This window comes from Pseudochaenichthys georgianus, chromosome 1, assembly GCF_902827115.2.
Source record: "Pseudochaenichthys georgianus chromosome 1, fPseGeo1.2, whole genome shotgun sequence".
In the NCBI taxonomy this organism is placed as follows: Eukaryota; Metazoa; Chordata; class Actinopteri; order Perciformes; family Channichthyidae; genus Pseudochaenichthys; species Pseudochaenichthys georgianus.
Genome location: NC_047503.1, coordinates 780,431 through 786,694, shown reverse-complemented (window position 1 = coordinate 786,694; position 6,264 = coordinate 780,431).

Sequence of the window (6,264 nt, the reverse complement as noted above, 5' to 3'; positions counted from 1 at the left end):
ATAGGTGTGTGTGTGTGTGTGTGTGTGTGTGTGTGTGTGTGTTCCCCCTCCTCCACCATATGTTCTCTCCCCTCATGTCCTGTCATGTCCTGTTTGCAAAAACAGAGAGGTTTAAATATATGTTTTTAAGATGCCTTACTTTTGATTAATTTCATGTTATTTGCAAGTATTTGTAAGTTACATTCGATACTGTATACAGGATTAACCACACAGGAAGTGGTAAGGAGGCGGGACATATATCCTAGGCATATTAATTGATTGAAAACAACGGCATTTTATTTTTCTCATTTTTTTAATTTTAATTTATTTTTTATTTTATTTTGAAAACCGGAAGCGGGACATCCGCCGGAAGCGGGGGCGGGACATCCGGTCGAACGAGGCGGGACTTCCGGTTTCAAAATAAAAATAAAAAGGCGGGACTTCCGGTCAAATAAGGCGGGACTTCCGGTCGAAAAGGGGCGGGGCGACCTGTCACTTTTTCTGCATACTAATGAGATTGAAGTGGCATTTGTATCACTACTCTCCTCCATGACCTCCTGTTCTCCCTCTCCCTGTCCCTCCTCCATGACCTCCTGTTCTCCCTCTCTCTGTCCCTCCTCCATGACTTCCTGTTCTCCCTCTCCCTGTCCCTCCTCCATGACCTCCTGTTCTCCCTCTCCCTGTCCCTCCCCCACGACCTTCTGTTCTCCCAGCTCTCCCTGTCCCTCCTCCATGACCTCCTGTTCTCCCTCTCTCTGTCCCTCCTCCATGACCTCCTGTTCTCCCTGTCCCTCCTCCATGACCTCCTGTTCTCCCTCTCCCTGTCCCTCCTCCATGACCTCCTGTTCTCCCTCTCTCTGTCCCTCCTCCATGACCTCCTGTTCTCCCTCTCCCTGTCCCTCCTCCATGACCTCCTGTTCTCCCTATCCCTGTCCCTCCTCCATGACCTCCTGTTCTCCCTCTCTCTGTCCCTCCTCCATGACCTCTTGTTCTCCCTCTCCCTGTCCCTCCTCCATGACCTCCTGTTCTCCCTCTCTCTGTCCCTCCTCCATGACCTCTTGTTCTCCCTCTCCCTGTACCTCCTCCATGACCTCCTGTTCTCCCTCTCTCTGTCCCTCCTCCATGACCTCCTGTTCTCCCTCTCCCTGTCCCTCCTCCATGACCTCCTGTTCTCCCTCTCCCTGTACCTCCTCCATGACCTCCTGTTCTCCCTCTCTCTGTCCCTCCTCCATGACCTCCAGCTCTCCCTGTCCCTCCTCCATGACCTCCAGCTCTCCCTGTCCCTCCTCCATGACCTCCAGCTCTCCCTGTCCCTCCTCCATGACCTCTTGTTCTCCCTCTCCTTGTACCTCCCCCATGACCTCTTGTTCTCCCTCTCCCTGTCCCTCCTCCATGACCTCCTGTTCTCCCTCTCTGTCCCTCCTCCATGACCTCCTGTTCTCCCTCTCCCTGTCCCTCCTCCATGACCTCCTGTTCTCCCAGCTCTCCCTGTCCCTCCTCCATGACCTCCTGTTCTCCCTCTCTGTCCCTCCTCCATGACCTCCTGTTCTCCCTCTCCTTGTACCTCCCCCATGACCTCTTGTTCTCCCTCTCCCTGTCCCTCCTCCATGACCTCCTGTTCTCCCAGCTCTCCCTGTCCCTCCTACATGACCTCCTGTTCTCCCTCTCTGTCCCTCCTCCATGACCTCCTGTTCTCCCTCTCCCTGTCCCTCCTCCATGACCTCCTGTTCTCCCTCTCTCTGTCCCTCCTCCATGACCTCCTCCATTACCTCCTCCATGACCTTCCTAAACTCGTAGTGAAGGGAGATCTGCCAACAGCTGTGTGGGCATTTCTTCTTCCTTCATCATCTTCCTCCTGAGCTAAGGGGCTGTCTCCTATCTTGTCCCCCTCTTCCGTCGGGAATTCTGCATTCTTCTCTGAAGTCCTTCATGGCCTTCAGATGGATCAGGACAGTATTGGAATGGTGCTTTCCAATCAACCCAGGGCACAGCGAGCGGAAGATGTTTAGTGCTGGTCTTTGAAGTAGCATTTTGAAACCTGGCAAATTCCTTCAAAGCCTTGTCTGCAGGTCTTCAGACTGAGCTTCAGCTTCCAGCATGTGTGCAGAGCACATGGTAGCACTGTCAACATTCGGACTTCCTTCCATGACTTCAGCTTTGAACAGAAAGCCCTGTCCAAGGAACGGACAATGCTCTCTTTGCTAAAAGAAAGGAGGACACTTGGGAGCAGGCCAGCTGCAGTCTGTCTCTACCTGATGTACTTCTATGTGAGTGTACTGTGACAGTTTGCAGGGGACTGCATTAGCCAGCATGTGATTGGTTCATTGGAGGCACGTGCTGAGCGCCTCCAGGAGGAGAGAGGCAGTGATGCAGCACTCTCTTGTCTGACCTGGGACTTTGGTGCAACATTACCTGAAGCACAGATCTAGGGTCAGCGGTGACTTCTTTCTCAGGTGTGTTTACTCCGGTGTCAGAACACATGCTGCAAACGGGTCGACTTGGAGAAGCTGTGTGCACCCAGGCGTCCTGCTGTCCTTTGACCTCTTCTTACTTCTGAACGCATCACTTTGAGAACATGTGTGTTCAGACTGAGGCTTGTGTTTCCTGAAGTCACTTCAGCAGCAGGTGGTTTTTATGTTAACTGTAAAATACTTGACTCACTCCGTCACGCAGGGCTCTTGCAATTCTGCCTCTTCTTCCGTCTGCAGCTGCTCGGGTTCTGTCTCACCTGCTGTGTCCCTCTTTCAGCACAGACGTTTGAACCGGAGCGTCTCCCACCGGCTCAGTCGCCTGCAGGAAGGGGACGTACGAACTGCTCAGATGTTTAATATGCCCTTTTCATCGTCCTGCTGTTGGGACTTAGGTGGTGACGCTCGAAGGAAGCGTACGACAGGGAGTTTCTCTGGAGACTCTTGCACAACACGTCAGTCCACGGTTGCCTCAGTTTGTTTGAACCCGTCAATGGAACCATCTTTATATCTACTGTTATTCTGACCTTTATGATCCGACTGGCCACTTCGCCCAAGTGTTTTGGTGCCTGTGTTTTTATTGTCATCTTGTGCTCCTCTTTGCAAATTCTGTTCTTCAGTTTCTGCTTCATTGATTCCTATGTCCTCATCTGATAACTGCTCATCTACTTCATCTACGGCCGTTGCCCGTAAGTCCTTCCTCTGGGCCCTCTTTCCTTTTTTAACTCTTCCCATTATTTCCAAATTGCCCCTAACCTAGGAAAAGGACGACAGGCAAAGCGAAATACTTTTTCTCAATATAAAAAGAGTTTGAAGTAAACTTTTCAGAAGCACATATAAGAGAAAACTGTGGCCAAATATGTAACACTAAGTTGGGTTTTTGTTTTGGTTTGCAAAACTAGTCATTTGTCATTTTAATATGTGTAATATTACATCACAGGAACAAATAACATTTGTTTGTAGTTTTAATTCAGTAACATTTCAGTTGATCAAATACTAACAAGATGAGCTCAAACGTAATTGTCTAAACAGGTGTATAGGCAGGGCTGCACGTCACTTTGTTGCCCTGGTTCTCAAAGGAGCACCTGGAGATGTTGCTTGGTGCGCATCCTTAAAATGAAATAAACCGGCCCTTTTGAGGGGTACTTGACTTTATGAATGGGGGGGGGGGGGGTGCGCTAGTGAGCACGCAGCAGGGTTACTGTGCGGGGCGCATACAGCAGACCCTTCACGCGATAGCGAGGGGTAAAGCGAGGGATCGCAGATGCCGTCGTGTTCGTGGACGGATTAAAACAATTAAACCTAAATGGCTCGTGAATTATACTTTAGCGGGCGTTAATATACCTGGCCCAAGTAAAGTCTATGTGTGGGAAACCCTGCTATCTTACCAGTTGTTATGCAACTCGCAAATATCTCTCTCTCTGTCTCTGTCTCTGTTGGTGCGCAAATGCGCTTTTTTTCAAATGATCCGGTGCTCTTTTTTGCATGCGCACCAGTTATGTGCAGCCTGTGCAGACCTCCGCCCGTGCGGCCCCTGACAGAGAAGAGACCGGAACAACAGGTCCACACTCCCTGACAGGAATCAAAGCCGGGGGTCGGCCCCGTCTCGGCGGCCGAGCCAGCACCACCGGCCGGTCCACGTCCAAGTGAGCAGCCTTCACCCGGTAAACCGAGACGTGCTCAGCCTTACCGCCCATGTCGACCACCAGGTGTTTTGCACCGTGTTCCAAAACCCGGAAAGGTCCATCGTAAGGGGGCTGCAGGGGGCCTCTGTGTGCGTCGTGATGAATGAAGACGTGCCCAGCCGAGCGTAGAGACCCTGGCGCACCGTGCTGAGTAGTCGGGACTGGAGCGAAAGCCTCCGCCGCGTCACGCAGAAAAACTCGCTGGGCCGTGGCAGACCAGGGAGCTGACGCATTTGAGAGGAAATCCCCCGGAACTCTCAGCGGCTGACCGTAGACCATCTCCGCTGTAGAACACTGCAGATCTTCCTTGGGTGCGGTCCTCAGGCCCAGCATCACCCAGGGCAGCTTGTCGACCCAGTTACCGTCCGTAAGGCCGGCCTTGAGGGACGCCTTCATGGAGCGATGAAAGCGCTCGCAGAGGCCTGAGGGTGGTAAGCGGTAGTCCTGTGCAGCTTGACCCCCAAACCGCTTGCCACAGCGTTCCAGAGCTCGGACGTGAACTGAGAGCCCCTGTCTGAGGAAATGTCTGACGGGGTGCCAAAACGACACACCCACGTTGCAATGAAGGCCCGGGCAACGTCTGCGGCTGATGTCGAAACGAGCGGAACCGCCTCCGGCCAACGAATCGTTCTGTCCACCATGGTGAGGAGGTAGGAAAACCCCTGAGAGGAAGGCAACGGACCCACCAGGTCAATGTTGACATGATCAAACCTCCTCTCAGGCACCAGGAAACGCTCCAACGGGGCCTTCGTGTGGCGGTGCACCTTAGCGCGTTGACAAGCCACGCACTCCCTGGCCCAAGTCCTCACGTCCCTTTTCAGTCCTTGCCAAACGAACTTCGCCGCTACCAAACGTACTGAAGGTTTAACGCCGGGGTGTGATAGGCCGTGCACCGCTTCGAACACAGGACGCCTCCAGCTGGCAGGGACGACAGGCCGCGCCAGGCCCGTAGAGACGTCACACAGGAGGGTAATGCCCGCGTCGCCGAACACCACATCCTCCAAGCGCAGCCCCGCGCCCTCCACCTTCAGAGCCTGGACGCCGGGATCTGTGACCTGGTCCGCCGCCATGCGAGTATAGTCCAGGCCCAACTGGACGGCACCGATGACGACCCTGGAGACGCAATCAGCAACCAGGTTCAACTTGCTAGCCACGTGCTTAATGTCCGTAGTGAACTCCGATATGTAGGACAGCTAGGGCGGTGGTGGCGAAGTCCATAGGGACTTGGCTTGGCAACTGGAAGGTCACAAGTTCAAGTCCCGGAAAGACCAAGTGCTACCGAGGTGTCCCTGAGCAAGGCACCGTTCCCTACACTGCTCCCCGGGCGCCGTACATAATGGCAGCCCACTGCTCCTAACACTAGGATGGGTCAAATGCAGAGAAACCGTTTCGTTACATAGTACCTGTACTACGTAATGACAATAAATTGAATCTTAAAGCTGCCGCTGCTGACGTGCCGACCAAGGCTCCGCCACTTTTGACAGGGCGAAGGTGAGCGGCTTGTGGTCGACAAACGCCGTAAATTCACGGCCTTCCAGCATGAAACGGAAGTGCCGCACGGCCAAATAAAGTCAGAGGGGTCAAAGGCACTGTATTTGCGTTCTCTAGGCGTCAGCTGGCGGCTGAAAAAGGCGAGCGGCTGCCAAGCGCCCTCCACCCACTGCTCGTGCACTGCGCCGACCGCATAGTCCGACGCGTCCGTGGTGATGGAGATGGGAGCCGTAGATGATGGGTGTGCCAGCAAAGCCACCTGAAGATGTTTTCACGATTTGGCTTCATTTCTTGTCCTAAATCCTAGTCCTAATTTCTTGCAGAAGTACTTGCACTAATGTCCAATTTATGTTTCTTGTTGATTGTGTTTTTATATATATTTATTACTTACTTTTATACCCTTGTTTAGCTAGAACGTTCTTAATTTGTTTATATATATATATATATATTGTTTTTGTTCAGGATGTGGGACTGTAAGAAACGGTATTTGAATGTTTCTGTATGTATAACACATGTGGAACATTTGACACTAAAGTTGACTTGAACTTCAACTTTGGCTAAATCTGTAATAAACATTTAGTTTTGTTCACAAAAATATTTATACAAATGTATCGGTGGAGTATAACAAACAGGAGACTATA